Below are 13,609 nucleotides of genomic sequence, written 5' to 3'. Positions count from 1 at the left end.
TGGTATCAAACTTCTCAGCACCTTAAACCCACACTGATGCCAGTGTGGTATTTAATGACAAATGCACTCAGAGGGCATCTTAGAGATGCCCCCTGAAAAACAACCAGCCTCTGATGGGTTCCCTGACTGGTACACACCAATCTGCCACCAGGAGGCATGTTTCTGGAACTCTCGGGTGGGATCCTTCACTCACTGAGCCCAGAAACAAAGCCTTTTCCTGGGTGGAGGTGTTCACACCTCCCCCATGCCAGGAAGAGCCATCTGTGTCAGAGGAGCTTCAAAGGCCTTGCCAACTTTGTAATGCGGCCCCCGGCCTCTCCTGCTTTCAGGAGAAGGCCCCTTCCTGTCACCTCTCCTTTTCGGTGGGAAGACAGGTGGGATAAATGAGCACAGCCCAGATTGTGTGCCTATCTCTGCCAACCCCACCCCACAAGTGGGGGAGGTGAGGTGAAGCCCACTCTTCAGTGCCCACCATGTTGCAGAGGGCTGGCACTCTCCAATCAGGATTTGGGATTGTGCCCACTCCCCCATGTAGGGTGAGCAAACAAAGGGTGTAGTTACCCAAAGGTCAGTAACCCATTGGTTACTGACCTCGAGACCCCTAAAACGCTCCCTAAATACAGTATTTAGGGGGCAGCCCTGAACCAAGAAGTCAGATTCCCCCAAAATACGAAGAAGAAGGATGAAAGAAGATGCAGCAGAGGAGACTGCAGAGAAGAACTGACTTGGCCCCAGCCCTACCAGCCAGTCTGCAGCTTCCAGAGATCCTGCACCAAAAGAAACCTTGTCCTGCAGTCAGTGACCTTCAGAACACCTGGGAGGACTGACTGTCTACAACAAAGACTGGATATCCTGTGATCAGCAGCTCTGTTCAAAAGAATCTCCAAAGCAAGACTTGGAGCTTGCTGAAGACAAAGGAACCAGTCGCATGGAAACACCACTGCACCCCTTCGCCTATAGACCAAGTCTGAGTGGCCCACCAGTCCCAACGAGGTCCCACTACACGCCCGAGTCCACCAACGGTTGGCCCTCCAGGACTCCCTGATGTCACCTGCAGCCTCTGCATAGAGACCCCACCAACCACGAGTGACCCGGTAAGGTGAAAGCCAACCTCAAAAGACACCCCTGCATCCAGTCGCCCTGTGCCCTGGAGAAATGAACCCAAGGTGCACCTATGCCTCTGAGCCATCCCACTTACCTGCCCAGCTGTTGGCTGCTCCCGGACATCTTCCTGGACCGAGCCTGCAGCTTAAAACCAAAACCGAGAATCCCCATTGAAAACAACAGGGCACCCGATGCCAAAACCACACCCTGCGCCGCTGCGGGTGTACTTTGGGTGTTAACGTGGATCCCCCTTTGCTCCGAGCTTAACACCAGGAGCTTTGCTCCCACAACCTTTTGGCATGCTCGTGAGCAGCCACCAACCGGAGGCCCCCTAACTCCCATTGGATAGCATTGGGCCTCAGCATTATGGACCCAGCCAACCAAGTGCTGCTGAGGGTGCTTCAAAAGTGCATCCCTGAAACTGGGGAAAACCTGGTTCTAACATCAGAATACCAACTCCCACAAACTTGTACTTACCTGCAAACCGATAACTTAATTTCCCTCCATAGGAATATAAAAACTGTTTTCCCTTGAAAAAAATCCTAACTGTGGAATTGGTTTTGTATTGACCTTTGAAAAATTGCAAAGAACTAAAAATTGCTTACTTACCTTTTTTCTAGTAAATGTCCCTGTGTGATATCTAGGTATATAACACTGAGTAGGAAAAGTAATCCAGAAAGTAGTCTGTACAATAACTAAAAGTAATCTAACAGTAATTTTAACTGTATTGAAAGCATTTACAAAACTGTAACAAAGGCATTTACATTCAGCTTGCTTGTATTATTCAACCCGCCTTGAAAATTATCCTGTACACTTGCCTGTGCCAGGCTTGCTTGATTCTAGGAAATAAATACAACTACATAATATTTTTATACAAATCAAATTGGTCTGAGTTCTGTCTTTGAGTGTGTGGCATTATCTACTGATTAAGTGTGTACAATAAATGCTTAACACTAACCTCTGATAAAGCCTTACTGCTCGCTCACACTACTACAAATAGAGGGTAAGGTGATATTTACTTTTCCCTCTGACTACCTTTCGGGTTCCACTGGACTCTGTGCACAATACACCTTATTTTGTATAGTATATACATAGCCAGCCTCCTACAAACATAAATGAGGAATTATAAGGATTGTATTTGTAATGAATTAGAAAAGTAACATTTATCACAAATGCAGTATTTGCAATTGAAATAAATGTACAGAGCTCAATAAAATAAGGAACCACTCTATTTAAAAACAATTCCAGTTGCTAACTTCCACCACTGTCGGTGATGTGGAGAGGAATTTAAATCATATGATGGGGAATTATTTCAGCTATATCTACTCTGGAGCAAAGCACATCAAAATTGGCAACTGTATTCTATCTAAATGTTAAATGAAAACACAAGTTGGAATAGCTAGGAATGTATAGGTAAATCAAAGAAATCTGTGAGATTGCATAAGAATTTGCACCATGGCTGCAGTCTCTGGAAAAGCATAACGCATCTATGTCTAACAATGAATAAAGCACAGTTTGGGGTATTTTGAGAAGAACTAAAAATTGTATGGATTACGTAATGATGGTTAATCAGCATGAAAAGAAACAAAGAAAAACACAGGTGTAGGTGTTCCTCTTGCAGAATTAATTAAAGTAAAGTAACTATCTTTTAACCACCTCCTTAAACACATTCATTAACAAAGTTAAAATATGTGATCAAATTTAATCACTCAACAATTAAAGCTCGGCTCATCGCGGCATTAAATATACGTGCTAAAACTTAGCATTGGTAAACCCTATGTGTATGGATTGAAAATGCAGGTGTCACTCACATTAGTAGCTATCTGGGTAAAAATCAATCAGAAATAATTTGAGAATTCAAGACACAAAAAGCCCTAACATCATGATAAATCATTTGTCCTTTTCTAGTGCTGCAAAAACTGGCACTACTCAATTCATTTGCAAAAAAAACAATTAATGGACAGAATGCAGAACAATGTCATACATTCACCCCAGTACAGAGATCTGGGCCTAAATCCATTGGTTTTTTTGCTCACCATGCCATTCCAGTTTGGACCTAACCATATGCAAATCAGTCTTGACCCTGCACCCAATGGGAACAGTCCAGCCCGAACTGACAGGCCAGGTCCTCCCTGGACTGAAAACAAGCATCCTAGGATCAGTTTAGGGCTTTCAGCCCTCATCAGCCAGGATAGCTTGACTCCAGTGTCATGGAGAGCACGAGACCCACGTCTAGGCATACCCATCCCACTCGGGGTGACAAATGTAAAAAAGAACAATTGAGGGACAGAATGCAGAACAATGTCATACATTTCGGATGCTTGTTTCCGGTCCAGGGAGGACCTGGTCTGGCAGTTCGGTCTGGACTGTTCCCATGGGGCACAGGGTCAAGACTGATTTGCATATGGCTGGGTCCAAACTGGGGTGGCGTAGTGGGCAAAAGAAGGATGGATTTAACCCAGCTCTTTTGACTGGGAGAGAATGTTTGCATTGTCAGCATTCCGTCCATCATTTGTTTGCTGTAACAAATTACTCAATTAATTGGCATTCATAATATTGAAAGTGAAAAGATGAAATGCTAAATCAATCTTTCAAAGAGCCAAACTTGTAACCTACATTTTTCAAGAGTAAGAAATTAAGTCACTGAACTACCTAATCATGCTTTGCTGACCTGTTTCACCTGCTGTTATCTTGTCATGCAGTGAGTTAAATCAGGCAAGCCATTAGATGGTAACGAAGCAGATATTCCCCTGCCAACATCAAAGATGTGTAAACATTATTGGGAAGTAGTACTGTAAATTGCTGGACACTGCTTAGCTAGGCGTGTGGTTATTTTGCAGTGTAAGGTTGTTCGCATGCTGTTCTGGATAACACAACGCAATACCAATGTCACTGTATTTATTGTGTGCCTCATTCCTTCCCACCCCATTATTTTGTGCAATATCTCTCCACTAGTGTGCATTTCTCTAATTCCTTAGCCCCTACCTCTCTTCTCTACTTCAAACTTTCTTTTCTATGGATTTCCTTTCCTCCCACTCTCTCTCTCCTCATTTCCCTTTCTGTCTCGAACTCTCTCCCAATATTTGCCTATACATTTTACATTGGGGCCTCATTTTATTTTTACACTTTCTTTCCCCTTGACTTGTCCCTCTCTTCGACTGACTCTTTCTCTGTTTCTTTTTTCTGTCTCTTTCTCTGTATTTATCTTTTCTGTCCATCCTCTTTGCTTCTCTGTTGCTCTCCCTATCCTCCATATATGTATGTTTCTCTCATTATTCCATTCTCTTTGTCTCCCTCGTTCTCTGTCTCTTTATTTGTTTACCATCCGTCCCCTCTGCGTGTTTCCTTCTTTGACCTCTTGGCTATTTCTCCTCTGTGTCTCTTTCTCTTTGCTTAATAGACCCTACTTTTTGATTGTTTATGTGCTTAATTGTTCCTCTTTTATGGCCCATTTCTCTGTTTCTCTTACCCTATCTTATTCTAGCTTGCTGTGTCTGTCCTCATTTGTTGAATATCAGTAGACTATTGTTACTCTATTACTCTTTATCTTTCCATTCCTCCACCTAAAGCACAGTTTTTCTCTGGCACAGTTTGTCCCCTATACTGCCCTCCAATCTAGCAAATTTCCACTTGTTTTTCCTACCTCTATGTCTTTGATGCTCCCTCTTTTTAACAATCCATAACTCCTGGATAGCTCGCCGTATTAATGATCGGCCCTTCATTCTTGCAGTCTATCTCTGCTTTTAAATATCTGTATTTCTGTCTCCGGCTCTCTCTCCGCCCTTGCAGTGTCTCTCTCTCTTTCGTGCACCCTTGGGTATCTATTCCTTTCGTGCTCCTTGAATATCTATCTATCTATCTATCTATCTATCTATCTATCTATCTATCTATCTAACTATCTATCTATCTATCTATCTATCTATCTATCTATCTATCTATCTATCTATCTATCTATCTATCTATCTATCTATCTTTCTGTCTGTCTATCTATTTCACACACATTACCAGTGGAGTAAATGTACCTCGTGAAGTGATTGCGCCTGATGGAAGTGATTGTACCTAATGGAGGGACTATAACTGGTGGAGTACCTGTACCTGATTGAATGACGGTACACAGAATCATACTAAATTACGACCACAAAGCCCAGTCACCCCTTCATTAGCATTTTCCCGCCCCAGAAACCTCATGGAAACTGTAGATAATAGAGCTAGAATTTAGCAATGGATTGTAATGTAAAAGATGACTAGGGAAAGGCAATCGCACTAAGAAACACTGAGTAAGGATGGAAGTACAGAGGAGGTGCTGGAGAGGTAAATATGAACAAAAAGATAGGGCATTAAATATATGACATTACAGGGTAGATGATGTAGGTCTCAAGGCTATCTAACATATCAGTTCCAGCTGATTTACCCGCATATTTATCTCAAGTGTGGCGCTTGAGAAGATTTGCACCTAATTATCTCCTCGCTGGTGGAGCATGATGATAGCAACACCAGAAACTTAAAGTCCCTATTATTTGATGTGGGGTGAACAGAAATGCACAACTAACAAACATCAGCATAGACAATCAGTATGGCTTCTTTACAATTGTAATGTGATCGTACATGCAAACGCAGGTATATGCAGCTGCTAAGTGCATGTGTTAGCACATTAAAACGAGTGGTATGTATTTACATTCCACAAACATTAATTCAAAGTAGAAACATTTAGTATATGTTCCCCCTGCCCCAAACTCTTCCTGACAGGCCAATAACACATCCCAGTGGGAGATTCCTCACTGCACACTCACACTCAACCATCTATGCACCATACCTGCCCACACCAACCCCAGCTATCCACCCGAGGGGCCTCGTGGAGCCCCTGTCAAGCAATATGGGGGTCCACCAGGAGTTAAAGGCTAGGACACAAGCAGAAGAGGAGAAACCATGGACCTAGCAGCAGCAGGCAACTCCTGCCCAGGATGCCACTGATAAGGGGTGTTGGGGAAAGGATACAAAGAAATGTGAATGTAGAACTTTGTATATAAAGCAGGATACGGTTTCGGGGACTGGGGTTTGGAGAAAATTGATTTGGGGAGGGTCATCGGTATCAGGGGGATGGTCAGGGATTGAAAGGGATCCTGTTACTGGTTTCAACAAACAGACAGGTGATAATTGAAAACAAAGGAACATCTTCATTTTCAGTCTCTCAGAGACAGCACCTCGGGCCCCAACTTTGTACTGGTCCCACCCCTGCCCAAGGAGAAGAGAGCCGGGAAATGTCAGCACAGGTTTACGCTCAGATGCTTTTCCTGGACAATTGTCAAATCTGGGACTCTTTACCTAGTTAGGCAAGGACATTTGTGTATCCAATATCGTTATATTCCCAGTAAATATTGTTTGCTTTGCATACTAACTCAAAAGTCTCCTCCTACTATATTCCTAAAACCTTGTGGAGAAGTATGGCTCAATGGTTAGAGCTGTAGACCTTGATGCAGAGGTCTGACCTGGGACCAGGGTTCAATTCCTGCCTCTGCGGGTCTTGGTCTCAATTTCCACTGACCTTGTAATTCTCGCCTTGGTGCTTATTCTAATCATGGGTCCCACTGTGCAACTCTGGGCAATAGCCCCAACAGCACTGGAATGCCTGGCTTCACTTTCGGGGTCCCCAGGAGTGGGCATTTCACAGGGAAGAGCCAGGAAGGGTTCCACAGCCGTATGCGTACAGCACCAAGACACCTGTGGGCATACTAAAAAGTACAAATTCATTTCATTGAAAAACCGAGCTTCTCTTAAAACTTTTGATCTTTCCCTCTCCTTTATTTCAAAAGACCCTCTCCTTGCCTTTCACCCTGTGCATATGCTCCTCTATCTAGTTATGGCCTACTCTCTGTTTAGAATGTGTGTCTATATGATTCTCTGTTTTTGCTTTTTAGCATATTGCCCATTTCTCGTTTCACAGGTCACATCCTCTGCTTCTTGGACACCACATCCCTGCAACCTATCGACGCCTGCTATTCATGTAGCCTACCTAGTCAACCCACCAACCATATTTACACTCAAATACCCCAACTATTGATCAAACCTAATTCCTGTTAATATAAATTACCACAAAAAAGCTGAAGTAAATGCATAGAAGTTTAATTGAGAGCACAAGAATAATATCTATATCCCAAAAAATAAGTAGACACTTAGTCACCGACTAACCATGGGGTTCAGATCAGTGCCGTAATATGGTAGTGAATTAGAAAGAATTGCCTATGCCTCAAAACTAGTTAAGGTACACACTAGTTTAGGTACAAGTAAACCACAATTTATTAGTTTACTCAAAACAGTTGATGTTTTCAATTTGTATTTAGTTTACAAACACAAAGGAGAAATTCAAAATATGCAGAACTAAGATCGCTATCAACTTCATGTCTTAGCCATATGCAGTTTCACAAACATTTAATGAAAAACAAACAGTGAACAAAACATGTATTTGACATTAACCAAAAAATGACTTCTTAACAACACAACAAATATCACCGTCAATAAATTCAAACAGATGGACATAAACAACCTTATACATTTATGAATGAAGGCAAACTTTTTACAGACATTTACTGAAACACGGGGAGAACGAAGAAGAACAAATTGTTTTCAAAAAATAGTTCAACTCCCACAGCCTGAGCAAGATATAATCAATAGAATATCAGGAATATAGCCCATTTCTGCGTCAATAATAATGGCCAACTGGCCAAGAAACAAGGGGGGTGCCGACGCGTTTCGAAACCTGATTAAGGATTTGCAGGATTCTCTTCAGGGCAGTGTGAATCTAGTCCATGGGAACTGTTTAAAATAAAGAACAAAGCAAAATATTTGTTAAAAAAGGGGGGTCCTCTAGCCACTACTCTTAGGCCGACTCGAGTGCCAGAATAAAACATACCTTATGTTTATCCTGCCCACGGTCAGTCCTGTTTATGAAGAAATGTCGTCTAGGCTTTGTGGTCTGCAATGCAACAGAGTAATGGGTATATTGAGTCCTGTGTCAGAACACGAAAAAGCCTAGCCAAGGCATGCGTGTCAAACTGCTGTAAGTTTACCTGTGTTAACTTTTGAGGTCCTTACGGTTCTGTGCGATATCTTAGCCCACTGGGGGTTATATCCATACTATCTGCAACAAGTAGACAGAGCGCGTGTAAGTCACTTGCTTGCTTGCCGACAAACTAATGCATCAAAGGTGGAATAAAACGTGACTAAGTTCACTTACTTGGACATCGGTCCGCAAAGACCGCAGTTGGGGTTCTAATTCTGCAATCGTTTTTATCCAACACAGTGACCCGTTTCGTGAATCTGTGGGGTTTAAGCAGAGGGACGTATGAACGTATTAAGGCGCTATTTTTCAGAGCTTAAGAGCAACAGAGTTCACAGACCCCATTGTTTATGGTTTCCCTGCTTACCGCAATTATTCGGGAACTCCGCTCAGTGTACTCGCTACAGAACAGCAAACAGAGGGATGTGGATGTCCCTGGGAAACGCCGGTTTGGAGATCCCGGACCATGTGGTTCGTGGCGGACCAATCAGACAAGCAGCCGAATTGTGGTGCTCTATGGGACATGTAGTTTAAGAAAGACCGCTCCAGTCTTTTAAAAAGAGAATTGCAAATGCATTCAGGGGCATGTAGTCTCTAATCAGGGAAAGGTAGTTATGCCCTATTTATTTCACTGAGACTATTAAGGCCTTTGTTAACACTGTCAAACTTGAGGATTAAATAGGCTTCCTTACGCAACAACATCGCGTCTACGTCTTGGCAGCGTTTGGGATCAATCCATACTAGTGTGGTCCATTTGAAGTCATTCTCAGTGTGGCCATTGCTGATAAAATGTTCCACCATGGGAGCAGTCAAAACTTTTCTCTTCAGATGGGATCGATGTTGGGTAATCCGCACATTGATGGGCTGGTTAGTTTTACCTATATATACTCTGTTACACGGGCACACCACCGCATAGACGACATTGCGAGTTTTGCAATTCGTGAAGCAATCATGCTTCCATCTGATACCATTGTTCACGAATGTGTCGCCTTCTAGCGTATTGGAACATGACACACAGTTGCCACATTTGTGGTGCCCACAAATTGGTTTGAGCTTCCACTTTTGCAACAAGGTCACTTTTGGGTGCTGTGATGTGACTGTCCGCTTTGATTAGATGTTGACCTATGCTTCTATTTTTACGCATAGCGAAGATGGGTTTAGAGAGAGGATGATCCAAAGTCTCCAGTAAATGCCAATTATTTCGAATTATATTCTTGAATTGGTTTGTATGTTGGCCAAATGTTGTAACGCAAACCAATTGTTCCAAATCTTTTCTTTCCTTCTTTTCGAATAATGTATCTCTAGGAGTGAATTTGGCTCTGTTTTTAGAATGTTTCAACAGTTTTTTTGGGTATCCTCTCTCTGCCATCTCACTGCAGAATCTCGTGGCATGGCAGTCAAAATCACATAAATTGGTGCAATTTCGCCTGATCCTCAACAGTTGCCCATAGGGCAAGTTGTTTTTTAATGATTGAGGATGTGAACTGGTGTAATGCAAAATTGTATTACGATCAGTTGCCTTTTTATGCAAGGAGGTAATCAACTTAGCCTCACTAGTGCCTACGGTAACGTCCAGGAATGTCATTTCTTTGGGGCTGGAATTTAAAGTGAATTGAATATCTGGGTGCCTAGAGTTCAACCACAGATGGAAGTGCTCGAGATCCGCCCGGCTCCCCTGCCACAGGAGCCAGACGTCATCGATATATCTCAGCCATTGAGTTATATGGCCTGAGAAAGGGTTGTCATTCAAGACAAATCTCTCCTCATATTGTGCCATATAAAGCACTGCCAGCTCCGGTGCATAGGGACAACCCATGGCTGTCCCTTTGATTTGAACAAAAAAATCACTCTCAAACTTGAAATAATTACTGCGAAGAGTGATCTCCGCTAGTGCCACAATGAAGTTAGTCGGCACCCGATGGGGTCTGGCTCTTTGCTCTAAATAAAGTTCAATGACCTCAAGAGCCTCATCCTGCGGTATCTGTGTGTAGAGTACAATTTTGCATTACACCAGTTCACATCCTCAATCATTAAAAAACAACTTGCCCTACGGGCAACTGTTGAGGATCAGGCGAAATTGCACCAATTTATGTGATTTTGACTGCCATGCCACGAGATTCTGCAGTGAGATGGCAGAGAGAGGATACCCAAAAAAACTGTTGAAACATTCTAAAAACAGAGCCAAATTCACTCCTAGAGATACATTATTCGAAAAGAAGGAAAGAAAAGATTTGGAACAATTGGTTTGCGTTACAACATTTGGCCAACATACAAACCAATTCAAGAATATAATTCGAAATAATTGGCATTTACTGGAGACTTTGGATCATCCTCTCTCTAAACCCATCTTCGCTATGCGTAAAAATAGAAGCATAGGTCAACATCTAATCAAAGCGGACAGTCACATCACAGCACCCAAAAGTGACCTTGTTGCACAGTGGAAGCTCAAACCAATTTGTGGGCACCACAAATGTGGCAACTGTGTGTCATGTTCCAATACGCTAGAAGGCGACACATTCGTGAACAATGGTATCAGATGGAAGCATGATTGCTTCACGAATTGCAAAACTCGCAATGTCGTCTATGCGGTGGTGTGCCCGTGTAACAGAGTATATATAGGTAAAACTAACCAGCCCATCAATGTGCGGATTACCCAACATCGATCCCGTCTGAAGAGAAAAGTTTTGACTGCTCCCATGGTGGAACATTTTATCAGCAATGGCCACACTGAGAATGACTTCAAATGGACCACACTAGTATGGATTGATCCCAAACGCTGCCAAGACGTAGACGCGATGTTGTTGCGTAAGGAAGCGTATTTAATCCTCAAGTTTGACAGTGTTAACCAAGGCCTTAATAGTCTCAGTGAAATAAATAGGGCATAACTACCTTTCCCTGATTAGAGACTACATGCCCCAGAATGCATTTGCAATTCTCTTTTTAAAAGACTGGAGCGGTCTTTCTTAAACTACATGTCCCATAGAGCACCACAATTCGGCTGCTTGTCTGATTGGTCCGCCACGAACCACATGGTCCGGGATCTCCAAACCGGCGTTTCCCAGGGACATCCACATCCCTCTGTTTGCTGTTCTGTAGCGAGTACACTGAGCGGAGTTCCCGAATAATTGCGGTAAGCAGGGAAACCATAAACAATGGGGTCTGTGAACTCTGTTGCTCTTAAGCTCTGAAAAATAGCGCCTTAATACGTTCATACGTCCCTCTGCTTAAACCCCACAGATTCACGAAACGGGTCACTGTGTTGGATAAAAACGATTGCAGAATTAGAACCCCAACTGCGGTCTTTGCGGACCGATGTCCAAGTAAGTGAACTTAGTCACGTTTTATTCCACCTTTGATGCATTAGTGTGTCGGCAAGCAAGCAAGTGACTTACACGCGCTCTGTCTACTTGTTGCAGATAGTATGGATATAACCCCCAGTGGGCTAAGATATCGCACAGAACCGTAAGGACCTCAAAAGTTAACACAGGTAAACTTACAGCAGTTTGACACGCATGCCTTGGCTAGGCTTTTTTGTGTTCTGACACAGGACTCAATATACCCATTACTCTGTTGCATTGCAGACCACAAAGCCTAGACGACATTTCTTCATAAACAGGACTGACCGTGGGCAGGATAAACATAAGGTATGTTTTATTCTGGCACTCGAGTCGGCCTAAGAGTAGTGGCTAGAGGACCCCCCTTTTTTAACAAATATTTTGCTTTGTTCTTTATTTTAAACAGTTCCCATGGACTAGATTCACACTGCCCTGAAGAGAATCCTGCAAATCCTTAATCAGGTTTCGAAACGCGTCAGCACCCCCCTTGTTTCTTGGCCAGTTGGCCATTATTATTGACGCAGAAATGGGCTATATTCCTGATATTCTATTGATTATATCTTGCTCAGGCTGTGGGAGTTGAACTATTTTTTGAAAACAATTTGTTCTTCTTCGTTCTCCCCGTGTTTCAGTAAATGTCTGTAAAAAGTTTGCCTTCATTCATAAATGTATAAGGTTGTTTATGTCCATCTGTTTGAATTTATTGACGGTGATATTTGTTGTGTTGTTAAGAAGTCATTTTTTGGTTAATGTCAAATACATGTTTTGTTCACTGTTTGTTTTTTATTAAATGTTTGTGAAACTGCATATGGCTAAGACATGAAGTTGATAGCGATCTTAGTTCTGCATATTTTGAATTTCTCCTTTGTGTTTGTAAACTAAATACAAATTGAAAACATCAACTGTTTTGAGTAAACTAATAAATTGTGGTTTACTTGTACCTAAACTAGTGTGTACCTTAACTAGTTTTGAGGCATAGGCAATTCTTTCTAATTCATAATAGTGTGGCCCTGCCTACCCTCTTTCCCATTGGGCCCAGCCACCCCTGTTTTTTCTGGGTAATATGGTAGTGAGCACTATAGAAATGCAATAATGATATAATACAATACTGTACCCGATGGAACTACCTGTGCCTGACAGAAGTGGCTATGCGGTATCCAGGGGCGGATTGGCAAGGCGGGCATTCGGGCATCGGCCGAAGGGCCGGTGTCTCAGTGCCCTCTGTGGGCCGGTTTTTTCTCCCCTTTCCCAGTCCACAGAGAGTGGACTAGGAAAGGGGAGAAAATAAAACCGGCCCAAGAGGGCACGGAGACAGAGACAGAGAAATAAAAGCAGCCTGGCTGTGCGCTGTATAGCGATTATCAGCTGTGGCCTCTCCTTCACCCCCTGTCCTGCCAAGCAATCACGCTGAGGCTGGGCTGGGGAGGGGTGATTGCTGGCAAGAATCGGCCTCCCTGGGGGCCAGGTGTTGCTCAGGCCTTTAAGCCATTTTCACCTCGGCCCCCCTGGGGCCCACGTAGCCCAGAAACAGTGTTACTCTTAACACCTCGCCCACAGCCCTTCACATTCAGGGCATAGTGGGCAAGGGAGAATGGGTCTCCCTGTGTGGGCCAGGTGATGTTTGGAACTCAGGCACCATCTTCACCTCGGCCTCCCCCTGGCTACTTGGCTACCTTGAATGACCCAGCAGCTGTGTTTTGTGCTCCCCTGCCAGGACATTGCCCTGAGGCCTGGAGGGCTGATTAATTTACTAATTGCAGGGGCCTTACCTCTGTTTATGTGCTCCTAAGCTGAAGGGCTGGGGAGGGCTAAGTAGGTTAGTAATAGCAGGGGCTTTGTTGCTTTTCAGGTGCTCCTGCGCTGGAGGGCTCGAATAATTTTGTGACAGAAAGGAGCCTTAATGTTTTTTTTAGTTGCTCAGCATGTAGGCCATTGTCATCTTGGCCCTGTGTCCTACGCAAGAACAGTATTCTCTCACTTTCATTCCTTGTCTGTGCAAATGGTGTTTCATGAAAGGGCACGCCCCTTGAATAATGGGCCACGCCCCTTAAATATGGGCCACCATCATGAATGTGGGCCAAATTGTGATCCCAATCCGACCCTGGCGGTATCACAG

Source organism: Lissotriton vulgaris, chromosome 9 (genome assembly GCF_964263255.1).
Source record: "Lissotriton vulgaris chromosome 9, aLisVul1.2, whole genome shotgun sequence".
In the NCBI taxonomy this organism is placed as follows: Eukaryota; Metazoa; Chordata; class Amphibia; order Caudata; family Salamandridae; genus Lissotriton; species Lissotriton vulgaris.
This window is presented reverse-complemented; position numbering follows the sequence as displayed.